We start from the raw sequence: 13,287 nt of genomic DNA, 5'->3' as shown, positions 1-13,287 counted from the left end.
GAATTCTTCAAGGAAGAAGAACACATGGCAGCCGAAAACAACAACAATGCCAACAATGCAAGAAAGGTGCTGGGTGACTTCACTGCACCTACTCCTGATTTCTATGGGAGAAGCATCTTTATCCCTGCCATTGGAGCAAACAACTTTGAGCTTAAGCCTCAATTAGTTTCTCTAATGCAACAGAATTGCAAGTTCCATGGACTTCCAATGGAAGATCCTCATCAGTTCTTAGCTGAATTCTTGCAAATCTGTGACACAGTCAAGACTAATGGGGTTAACCCTGAGGTCTACAGACTGATGCTATTCCCTTTTGCTGTAAGAGACAGAGCTAGAATATGGTTGGATTCTCAACCTAAAGAAAGCCTGGACTCTTGGGAAAAGCTAGTCAATGCCTTCTTGGCAAAGTTCTTTCCACCACAAAGATGGAGTAAGCTTAGAGTGGAAGTCCAAACCTTCAGACAGAAGGATGGAGAATCCCTCTATGAAGCTTGGGAAAGATACAAACAATTAATCAGAAGATGTCCCTCAGACATGCTTTCTGAATGGAGCATCATAGGTATTTTCTATGATGGTCTCTCTGAACTATCCAAGATGTCTTTGGATAGCTCTGCTGGAGGATCTCTTCATCTAAAGAAGACGCCTGCAGAAGCTCAAGAATTGATTGAAATGGTTGCAAATAACCAATTCATGTACACTTCTGAAAGGAATCCTGTGAACAATGGGACTAGTCAGAAGAAAGGAGTTCTTGAGATTGACACTCTGAATGCCATATTGGCTCAAGAACAAGATATTGACTCAACAAGTCAATTTGATTTCTCAAAGTCTGTCTGGAATGCAAAATGCACCAAACAGTACTAAGGATGCTTCATCTAAGGAAGAAGCTTATGATCCTGAGAACCCTTCCATGGAGGAGGTGAATTACCTAGGAGAACCCTATGGAAACACCTATAATTCTTCATGGAGAAATCACCCAAATCTCTCATGGAAGAATCAAGAGAGACCTCAACAAGGTTTCAATAACAATAATGGTGGAAGAAACAGGTTTAGCAATAGCAAGCCTTTTCCATCATCTTCTCAGCAACAGACAGAGAGTTCTAAGCAGAATACTTCTGACTTAGCAACAATGGTCTCTGATCTAATAAAGACCACTCAAAGTTTCATGAATGAAACAAGGTCCTCCATCAGAAATTTGGAAGGACAAGTGGGTCAGCTGAGCAAGAAAGTTACTGAACTCCCTCCTAGTACTCTCCCAAGTAATACAGAAGAAAATCCAAAAGGAGAGTGCAAAGCCATAACCATGGCCGAATTTGGAGAGGAAAGAGAGGAGGAGGACGCCACTGAGGAAGACCTCAGTGGGCGTGTACCAATCTCCTCTGAGTTCCAATGGGAATCTGAGGCTCAAAATGAGACCATAGAGATTCCATTGGACTTACTTCTGCCATTCATGAGCTCTGATGAGTATTCTTCCTCTGAAGAGGATGAGTATGTCACTGAAGAGCAAGTTGCTAAATACCTTGGAGCAATCATGAAGCTAAATGACAAGTTATTTGGAAATGAGACTTGGGAGGATGAACCTCCCTTGCTCACCAAAGAACTGGATGACTTGTCTAGGCAGAAACTGCCTCAAAAGAGGCAAGATCCTGGGAAGTTTTCTATACATTGTACCATAGGCACCATGACCTTCAAGAAGGCCTTGTGTGACTTAGGGTCAAGTGTAAACCTCATGCCCCTCTCTGTAATGGAGAAATTAGGGATCTTTGAGGTGCAAGCTGCAAGAATCTCATTAGAGATGGCAGACAATTCAAGAAAACAAGCTCATGGACTTGTAGAGAATGTTTTGGTGAAGATTGAAGACCATTACATCCCTACTGATTTCATAGTCCTAGAGACTGGGAAGTGCATGGATGAATCCATCATCCTTGGCAGACCCTTCCTAGCCACAGCAAAGGCTGTGATTGATGTTGATAGAGGAGAGTTGATCATTCAAGTGAATGAAGAATCCTTGGTGTTTAAGGCCCAAGGACATCCCTCTATCATCATGGAGAGGAAGCATGAAGAGCTTCTCTCAAAACAGAGCCAAGCAGAGCCCCCACAGTCAAACTCTAAGTTTGGTGTTGGGAGGCCACAACCAAACTCTAAGTTTGGTGTTGAACCCCCACATTCAAACTCTAAGTTTGGTGTTGGGAGGTTCCAACACGGTTCTGAGCATTTCTGAGGCTCCATGAGAGTCCTATGTCAAGCTAATGACATTAAAGAAGCGCTTGTTGGGAGGCAACCCAATGTTTTATAGTTAACTATTTTCTTTTGTTATTTTATCTTTTTTGTAGGTTGATGATCATAAGAAGTCACAAAAACAATGAAAAAAGCAAAAACAGAATGAAAAACAGGAAGAAAAACAGCACACCCTGGAGGAGAAGAAGCTGGCGTTCAAACGCCAGTAATGCTAGCTGTTGGGCGTTTAACGCCCAGTCTGGCACCATTCTGGGCGTTTAACGCCAGAAAGGGGCACCAGACTGGCGTTAAACGCCAGTAAAGGGCAACAACCTGGCGTTAAATGCCAGGAATGGGCACCAGCCCGGCGTTTAACGCCAGAAATAGCTCAAAACGTGATTTTGAGCAACATTTGGTGCAGGGATGACTTTTCCTTGACACCACAGGATCTGTGGACCCCACAGGACCCCACCATCACTTTCTCTCTTCTTCCCCCATTCACCAATCACCTCAATACCTCTTCCCCAAAAACCCTTCACCTATCAAATCCCATCTTTCTCTTCACCACTCACATCCATCCTTCATAAATCCCCACTAACCTCACCCTTCAAATTCAAACCACTTTCCCTCCCAAACCCACCCCTCAATGGCCAAACCATTACCCCCCTCTCTCCTATAAATACCCTTCTTCAACCCTTCATTTTCACACAACCTAAACACCCCTTCTTTCCCTTCTTGGCCGAACCCACCACCCTCCCCCTCTTCCTCATTTCTTCTTCTTCTACTCTCTTCTTTCTTCTTTTGCTCGAGGACGAGCAAACATTTTAAGTTTGGTGTGGTAAAAGCGTTGCTTTTTCGTTTTTCCATAACCGTTTATGGCATCCAAGGCCGGAGAAACCTCTAGAAAGAGGAAAGGGAAGGCAAAAGCTCCCACCTCCGAGTCATGGGAGATGGATAGATTCCTCTCAAGGGTGCATCAAGACCACTTCTATGAAGTTGTGGCCTTGAAGAAGGTGATCCCCGAGGTCCCGTTTTCACTCAAAAAGGGTGAATATCCGGAGATCCGCCATGAGATCCGAAGAAGAGGTTGGGAAGTACTTACCAACCCCATTCAACAAGTCGGAATCTTGATGGTTCAAGAGTTCTATGCCAATGCATGGATCACCAAGAACCATGACCAAAGTGTGAACCCGAATCCAAAGAATTATCTCACTATGGTTCGGGGGAAATACTTGGATTTTAGTCCGGAGAGTGTGAGGGTGGCGTTCAACTTGCCTATGATGCAAGGAGATGAGCATCCTTACACTAGAAGGGTTAACTTTGATCAAAGGTTGGACCAAGTCCTCACAACCATATGTGAAGAGGGCGCACAATGGAAGCAAGATTCAAGAGGCAAGCCGGTTCAATTAAGAAGGCATGACCTCAAGCCCGTGGCTAGAGGATGGTTAGAGTTCATACAACGCTCAATCATTCCCACTAGCAACCGGTCCGAAGTTACCATAGACCGGGCCATCATGATCCATAGCATCATGATTGGAGAAGAAATAGAAGTTCATGAGGTTATAGCCCAAGAACTCTACAAGGTGGCGGACAAGACCTCCACTTTGGCAAGGTTAGCCTTTCCTCACCTCATCTGTCACCTCTGTTATTCAGTTGGAGTTGACATAGAGGGAGATACCCCCATTGATGAGGACAAGCCCATCACCAAGAAAAGGATGGAGTACACAAGAGACCCCTCTCACCATGAGAGCCCTGAGATTCCTCAAGGGATGCACTTTCCTCCACAAAATTATTGGGAGCAACTAAACACCTCCCTAGGAGAATTGAGTTCCAACATGGGACAACTAAGGGTGGAGCATCAAGAACACTCCATTCTCCTCCATGAAATTAGAGAAGACCAAAGAATCATGAGGGAGGAGCAACAAAGACAAGGAAGAGACATTGAGGAGCTCAAGCACTCCATAGGATCTTCAAGAGCAAGAAAGAGCTGCCATCACTAAGGTGGACCCGTTCCTTGATTTCCTTGTTCTTTATTCTTCTGTTTTTCGATTTTTATGCTTATGGTTATCCATGTTTGTGTCTTGTGATCATTAGTGTCTTAGTGTCTATGCCTTAAAGTTATGAATGTCCTATGAATCCATCACCTTTCTTGAATAAAAATTGTTCTTAATTGAAAAGGAGAAGAATTGCATGAATTCTGAATTTTATAATAGTTTAATTATTTTGATGTGGTGGCAACCCTTTTGTTCTCTGAATGTATGCTTGAACAGTGCATATGTCTTTTGAACTTGTGGTTCATGAATGTTGGCTCTTGAAAGAATGATGAAAAAGGAGACATGTTACTGAGGATCTGAAAAATCATTAAAAATGATTCTTGAAGCAAAAAAGTAGTGAATACAAAAAAAAAAAAAAGAGAAAGCAAACGAAAAAAAAAAAAACCGAAAAGAAAAAAAAAAGAAAGAAAAAGAAAGAAATAAAGTTGTGATCCAAGGCAAATAAGAGTGTGCTTAAGAACCCTGGACACCTCTAATTGGGGACTTTAGCAAAGCTGAGTCACAATCTGAAAAGGTTCACCCAATTATGTGTCTGTGGCATGTATGTATCCGGTGGTAATACTGGAAGACAAAGTGCTTTGGGCCACAGCCAAGACTCAATAAGTAGCTGTGTTCAAGAATCATCATACTTAACTAGGAGAATCAATAACACTATCTGGATTTTGAGTTCCTAAAGAAGCCAATCATTCTGAATTACAAGGGATAGAGTGAGATGCCAAAACTATTCAGAGGCAAAAAGATAAAAGCCCCGCTCATCTAATTAATACTGATCTTCATAGATGTTTTTGGAGTTCATTGCATATTCTCTTCTTTTTATCTTATTTGATTTTCAGTTGCTTGAGGACAAGCAACAATTTAAGTTTGGTGTTGTGATGAGCGGATAATTTATACACTTTTTGGCATTGTTTTTAGTATATTTTTAGTATGATCTAGTTAGTTTTTAGTATATTTTTATTAGTTTTTAGTTAAAATTTACTTTTCTGGACTTTACTATGAGTTTGTGTGTTTTTCTGTGATTTCAGGTATTTTCTGGCTGAAATTGAGGGACCTGAGCAAAAATCTGATCCAGAGACTCAAAAGGACTGCAGATGCTGTTGGATTCTGACCTCCCTGCACTCGAAGTGGATTTTCTGGAGCTACAGAAGCCCAATTGGCGCGCTCTCAACGGCGTTGGAAAGTAGACATCCTGGGCTTTCCAGCAATATATAATAGTCCATACTTTGCCCAAGATTTGATGGCCCAAACCGGCGTTCAAAGTCACCTCAAGAAATTCCAGCGTTAAACGCCGGAACTGGCACCTAATTGGGAGTTAAACGCCCAAACTGGCACTAAAGCTGGCGTTTAACTCCAAGGAGAGTCTCTACACGAAATTCCTTCATTGCTCAGCCCAAGCACACACCAAGTGGGCCCGGAAGTGGATTTTTCTGTCATTTACTCATCTATGTACTAGTTTTCTATAAGTAGGACCTTTTACTATTGTATAGACACATCAGAGACTTTGGTAGCTATCTTTGTTTTATGCTATCTTAGACCTTTGGGAGGCTGGCCATTCGGCCATGCCTAGACCTTGTTCTTATGTATTTTCAACGGTGGAGTTTCTACACACCATAGATTAAGGTGTGGAGCTCTGCTGTACCTCGAGTATTAATGCAATTACTATTGTTCTTCCATTCAATTCTGCTTGTTCTTTATCCAAGATATCACTTGTTCTTCAACATGATGAAGGTGATGATTGACGCCCATCACCATTCTCACCCATGAACAAGGTGACTGACAACCATTCTTGTTCTACAAGCATCTGAGGCTTAGTGAATATCTCTTGGATTCCTGATTGCACGATGCATGGTTGATCGCCTGACAACCGAGTGCTCGCCTGACAAACGAGCCAACCATTCCGTGAGATCAGAGTCTTCGTGGTATAGGCAAGAACTGATGGCGGCATTCAAGAGAATCCGGAAGGTCTAACCTTGTCTGTGGTATTCTGAGTAGGATTCAATGATTGAATGACTGTGACGTGCTTCAAACCTGTAACCTACTGGGCGTTAGTGACAGACGCAAAAGAGTGATTCTATTCCGGTAGGGGAGGGAACCAAACCGGTGATTGGCAGTACTGTGACAGAGTGCGTGCATTAGCTTTCACTGCGCGGATGGGAGGTAGCTGCTGACAACAGTGAAACCCTACACGAGCTTGCCATGGAAAGGAGTAAGAAGGATTGGATGAAGGCAGTAGGAAAGCAGAGAGACGGAAGGGAAGGCATCTTCATACACTTGTCTGAAGCTCTTACACCAATGATATACATAAGTATCACTATCTTTATCTTTTATGTTATTCTCGTTCATCATCATATACAATTGAGTTTGCCTGACTAAGATTTACAAGATGACCATAGCTTGCTTCAATGCTAACAATCTCCGTGGGATCGACCCTTACTCACGTAAGGTATTACTTGGACGACCCAATGCACTTGCTGGTTAGTTGTGCGAAGTTGTGTAATGCCATGGAATTGAACCACCAAGTTTTTGGAGTTCATGACCAGGGATTATGAGAGTTGTGAAAAGTATTGTTCACAATTTCGCACACCAGTTCGCACTGGATTTTGAGCAAATCCTTTTGGGAATTCCTCGCCAAGTGTCCAGGTTTTCCCCAAGTGAAACAAGTGTTCATTCCTTATAGTATCCAAATCTAACATAGCCATAGCCATGGAGATTATAACAACAATGAACATAGCTGTGCCTCGCATCAATTCATCATTCGGAGCTCGATTAAACTATGCCTATTTACAGTCATTAAGGTCCTATCCACACCAAACAATCGACATTAAGGTGATCAGTCTTAATATTTCAAGTAAGGCACGAACATTCTCAAAATGAGCACTCATAGACATTCATGCCAAATGTATCTTGGAGATACCCTAACAGCATGAGACACATAAGCAGAGTATGCAATGAAGCATAGTCAGTCCACTCCCCAGGCTCTACTGGGAATGAACTGCTTTGATACCAAATTGTAACGACCCAACTCCTAGTATGCCATGGTCATACAAGAAGCCAAGTGTTACCAACTTATTCTTCCTAATTATTAACTATTATTTAATATATTATCCTGTTCCTTGTTAGAACGTTGACAATTTTACGAGTAACTTTTTTTAAACTTATATCGTTGCGAGCGAGGGAGTAAAATAAATAAGCACACACTGATAGAAATAATAAGGAAGCTGATAAACCCCAATTTTGTGGTTTATATTGTGTAGAATTTGGGGGGTTTTGTCAATATTTTTCACACTTATTCACAAGAATTGCATGATTTTGTGTTTTCTTCGTAATATTGCATCATGATGAAAAACATGCTTCTTTTGCCTTAAAATTGCTATATTTTGATCCTCTTCTATTATCATTCGATGTGGTGACGTGTTTTTTGAGTAATTTCAGAATTTATAGGGCAAGAATGCCCTCGAAGACAGAAAGAAAGCATGCACAAGAGGAAGGAACATGAAGATTTGGATTTTGGGAATTTCAGCATGGACGCGCACGCGCATCTCGCGCACACGTGTGGATGTGGACAGTAGGAAGTAGCGCGTGAAGATTGGCGCATCCGCGTAGATTAGAGAAATTCACACCGGCAAGCACGCGTACATGGCGCGCACGCGTGGATCACAAAATCAATCGGCGCGTGCGCACGCGTGACGCATACGCGCGATAAGCTGCACGTGACCTCATTAAAGGAAATCGTGCCTGGTGATTTCTGAGGCTCAAGAGGCCCAAATTCAAGCTAGTTCTGCATGGAAAATGACCCAAGGATGCTAGGGGGAAAGGGGGGATCATTCATTCACACTAAGACAAAAATATTTTTTAGCTAGTTTTTGGTTTTTGGTTCTTCTAGAGAGAGAAACCCTTGTTCCTCTTTAGATCTTGCTTTAATTTGATTTTCCCTTGTTGAATTCTGAATTGGATCTTGTTAATTACTAGTTTTAGTTGCTTAATTTGAATTCCTTAGTATAATTTTGTTTAGATCTTGTGTTAGTTTTATGTTTTCTTGTCCATTGTCATTTATACCCATTCCATGAATCTTGTGAATCTTGAATTGTTAATGTTACATTGATGATTTACATGATTAATTGTGTGTTTGTGTGATTGTATGTTGATAATTGTTAGTGGGTACTTGTTAATTTCAATTTAATTGCAATTTGAATATGTCTTTTAGTATGCTTACCATGTGTTTGATGAAATGTTTCCCTTGATTATGGAGTAGTTCTCTTTGCTCTTGGGCTAGGCTAAGAGAATTGGGTAACTTGAGTCATTTGGGTCTAATAGATTTGATGATTTGGGAGCCCTTAGTGGTCAATTTGATAACCATTGACACTAGTCTACTACTAAGTCAATTAGTAGTTAGGTTGGACCTTATGGGTTGATGTTGACTAAACCATTCAATATTCTTCAAGTATAGAAGTAGACTTAATGAGTTTGGTTCCTCATAATTGTCAAGATATGGTTATTAGACATGGATGGTGACCCCAATTCCCATGCCTAGCCAAGAGTTGCTTTTATTATTCGTATTTGAAAATCCAAAAATTCTAATTGCTTTGTCTTAGTTATAGTTATTTGTTTAGTTTTAGAGTAGAATTATATTGGATGTTATCTTATTAGTTTGGAATTGCTCACTTCTTGCTTTAGTTAATTGAATTAGTTTCTTGCATTTCAAGATTACTTGCTTGTTAAGATTCCTAATTTAATTTCTTGCTCATGACTTGCAACCACGGTATTCTAACAAATGTTGATGCACATGTTTGCTCATTCCTTGTGAGACGACCCGAGGTTTGAATACTTCAGTTACTTTTATTGGGGTTGAACTTATGACAACCAATTCGTTCAAAATTTGATTCGCGGATTATTTGTCAGTTGAGGGCTATACTTACAACGCAAAAATCTTGTAAATTTCCTTACCGATGGTATCCGTCCCATCAAAATTTTTGGCGCCGTTGCTGGGGAATGGTTTCAACATATGCCTTGATATTGGTTATGTGAATATGTGAATATTGTAGATAGTTTACTTTCTTTCAACACTTAGCTATAGTTTAGATTTCTTTTGTATGTGTGCTACGACTTCCATGTTTGATGACTTGGTCTCAACCGAATTCTAGTTTAGCCGAGTTTGACCCTGAGATTGAAATAACCTTGTTACACACTCGGCAAGCTAGACGGCGGTTGGACTGTACGGCTAGTACTTCGGCCTTTCTTGAGGAACATACTGATGACTAGTCATCATATACCCATTTTTCAAGCTAATTTCACTTGTTTTATTAGCATTTATGCACTTTCTTGCATTCTAAGTAAGTGATTTGGAGTGAAAATGCATAACTTCTTTAAATCAAACAACCACCATGAAATTAATGTTAACTCATAAGGTTTAAGCTGAATTTAATTGATTTTTAATTGATTTATAAGCCTTTTGAATTTAGTGATACTTTGAGTGGTTGTTTTGGTTTATTGTAGGTCAAGAAAAGAAGAAAAAAAAGGAAAGCGTGGCTTAAGAAAGCGTAGCCCAAGGAGAAAAAGGCGTGGCGCATAAAGGAGGAGTGCAAGCATTGCCCTCCACAAGGGCACACTGCCCTCTAGGAGGGCAACATAAGGAAACAATGCTTGAGAGACAACTCTGCCCTGCCCACGACAAGGGCAGAGCACAAATTGGAGCCATGAATCAAGAAGAACAAAACATTGCCCTGCCCTCCTCAAGGGCAGTATCGGGCTCACCAAGGGGAGAAATTCAAAGAAAAAGTTCACCTTTGCTTGCCACAAGGATCGAACTCGGCACCATGAGGAATCAAAGAACTAAGCCTTACTTTGGTGCCAAGAAAATCAAGGAAAAGGTGTAGCGTGTGCATTGGCCGAGTTTCGAACACGGGACATCAAGTTGGAGACATTGCCCTGCCCTCCGCAAGGGCAGGGCAGCATTTTGTTGTGGCACGGCCAGCGCACCAAACTGGCGCACCAAGGCATCACTCGGCAGCACTAGCAGCACGCACAGGCACCATTCTGGTGCGCCAAAAAGTTCCGCCCTGCCCTCCGCAAGAGGAGGGCAGCATCCTGCAGCACCCAAACGTGCACGCAAGCACCAACACGCACCATTTTCTACCCTGCCCTCCACAATGGCAGGGCAGCCTCCTGGAAGCAATTCTTCATGGGCCAAAAATTGAATTAAAAATCCAATTTAATTCATTTCTTCACCAAATCAAAAGCCCATCCAAATCCCAAGATCCAAGAATAGAAAGTGTATAAATAGGAGTTAGTTTAATGTAATTAGGACTTTTGACTTTTACTTTTTACTTTACTTTTGAATTGGGAACCTTCTTTGGAATTTTGGAAATTCCATTGAGAGCTAGGACTTCACTGAGATTTCTGAGAATTGGGGAGGAGAATTGATCTCTCTTCTTCCTTGTTCTTGCTTGAGCTTTTTCTACTTTTCTTGTTTTGAGTCTTGGGTGTTAAGAATTGAGGAAATTCTATCTCAATCTCCACTCAAGAGCTCTTTAATTTCTTTTCTGCATAATTGAGTTCATCTACATTCCCTTTACTGTTTCTCCTTCAATTTCTTGTTAATTGCTTTGGGAATTTAGATCTGGGAAGGCAATTGAGATCTAGGCTTTGCTACCTAGTCTCTGGAGTCCTGAGATCACATTTTCCTTTTGGTTCTTCTGTGAACCTCATCTGCAGTTAATTTCCTTACTGTTTGAGTTCTAATTACTTCTAATTCAATTTCTGCTCTATCAATTGTTGCAATTCAGTCTCTCCTTGCTTAGATTCTGATATCCCATTCCTCAAATCCCTTTTATATTTTCATGCAATTTACTTTTCTTGCAATTTAAGTTTCAGTTATTTTACTTTCTTGTTATTTAAGTTACTTGCAACTTTACTTTCTGCAACTTTAAATTTCCTGTCATTTACAATTCATTTCATCCAATATCCCTTCATTGTTAGCTTGACTAAACTAATCACCCACTAAAGTTGCTTGATCCATCAATCCCTGTGGGATCGACCTCACTCTTGTGAGTTATTACTACTTGATGCGACCCGGTATACTTGCCGGTTGGATTTGTGTGTTGGAAATTCGTTTTTCCACAAAAACACCATCAAGTTTTTGGCGTCGTTGCCGGGGATTGAAATAGATTGACAATGATTAAGTGAAGTGGAGGTCTAGATCAAGCACTTTTTTCTTTTCTGTTTCTTTATTTTTCTTTACACACTAACTGTTTGAATTTTTGCTTAAACTAACTAAAAATTCATTCTAGCAATAGATTGAAGTTTCATCGATTTTCTGGATCTGCGTGTTTCTTATTGTGTGTTTGTATGTCAGGTACAGGAAGAGCTTCCCCTATTCTCTCTGAACTTGACCAAAGGACTCTTCGAAGAATAAGAAGAGCTGAAAGAGGGAAGAACGTTATTGGAGAGGAAGAATCTGAGGAGGAATTCCAGGAAATGGAAGGAGATCCATCAAATCCCAATCAACCAGAAGGAGGAGCCAACAATAACCAACAACAAAGAAGAGTACTGGCTTCCTACACATTTGCAAATGCTAGACACTGTGGGAGTAGCATCCTTACCCCCAATGTCAATGCAAACAACTTTGAACTAAAGCCACAGCTCATCACACTGGTTCAAAACAATTGTTCTTTTGGAGGAGGGCCATTGGAGGATCCAAATCAATATTTATCTACCTTCTTAAGGATTTGTGACACTGTCAAGACCAATGGTGTACCTCCTGACAGTTACAAGTTGTTGCTTTTTCCATTCTCTCTCAGGAACAAAGCCACTCAATGGCTAGAAACATTTCCAAAGGAAAGCATCAACACTTGGGATGATTTGGTGAGCAAGTTTCTTGCCAAATTTTATCCCCCTAAAAGGATCATAAGATTGAAGACTGAGGTGCAGACATTCACTCAAATGGAGGCTGAGAATTTATATGAAGCATGGGAAAGATATAAGGCATTATTGAGGAAGTGTCCACCAGAGATGTTTACTGAGTGGGATAAGTTGTAGAATTTCTATGAAGGACTTACTCTGAAAGCCCAAGAAGCACTTGATCATTCAGCTGGAGGCTCATTACAACTCATGAAAACTACAGAGGAAGCTCAAAACCTCATTGATATGGTGGCCAACAACCAATATTTCTTCGCTCATCAAAGGCAACGCCAACCATCACAAAGAAGAGGAGTCATGGAGTTGGAAGGAGTGGATTCAATCTTAGCTCAAAACAAAATGATGCAGCAGCAGATTCAACAATAGTTTGAGCAAATGACCAAAAGAATTGATGATCTGCAAGTAGCATCAGTGAGTGCTACAAGCCAACCATCAACCACATAGGTGCAAAGTGAAGAAACTCAAGAGGAGCAACAGCAAGAGCAAGTCCAATACATGCACAACCAAAATCCAGGAACAAATGAAGTCTATGGTGATACCTACAATCCATCTTGGAAGAACCATCCCAACCTCAGATGGGGAGACAACCACAATCAAACTCAGCAACCATGGCAAAGAAACTCAAATCAAAACAATTGGAAAAACACAAACCACAACAACCAGCCAAACACTAACCAGAACACATACATAAAACCACAAAACACTTACCCCAACTCAAACCATTATCCATCCAATAACCACCCAACTAACCAGAACACCTACCATCATCCAACAACACCCCAAAGCCAACCTACCTCACAAGAATCCCAGAGGATTACTAATCTAGAGCTGCTCATGGAGAAAATGATGAAGAACCAAGAATTGACAACAAAGAACCAAGAAGCTTCCATGAAGAACTTAGAAAGGCAAATTGGGCAAATCTACAAACAGATTTCTGTTGAAAAACCATCAAGCTCACTACCTAGTGACACCATTCCTAACCCAAAGGAAGAATGCAAGGTCGTGCAACTAAGGAGTGGAAAGATGTTGGTGGATAGCAACCAAGGAGCAACCAAGAAACTTATGGAGAATGACAAAGAGCCAACAAAGAATGATGAAGCTAACAACAAGG

At 41.0% G+C, this 13,287-nt stretch overlaps 1 non-coding gene across 1 annotated transcript; it reads right to left on the bottom strand.

The window, feature by feature from the left end:
* Nucleotides 1–429: 429 nt before the first annotated feature.
* LOC130978137 (small nucleolar RNA R71) lies at nucleotides 430–537 on the bottom strand. Its single transcript, XR_009085797.1, has one exon. It is a non-coding gene; the product is annotated as a small nucleolar RNA R71 (small nucleolar RNA).
* Between the last annotated feature and the right edge of the window lie 12,750 nt (nucleotides 538–13,287).

This window comes from Arachis stenosperma, chromosome 4 (genome assembly GCF_014773155.1).
Source record: "Arachis stenosperma cultivar V10309 chromosome 4, arast.V10309.gnm1.PFL2, whole genome shotgun sequence".
Lineage (NCBI taxonomy): Eukaryota > Viridiplantae > Streptophyta > Magnoliopsida > Fabales > Fabaceae > Arachis > Arachis stenosperma.
The sequence above is the reverse complement of the archived record's forward strand: the minus strand, read 5'-3'. Positions and strand labels throughout refer to the sequence as shown.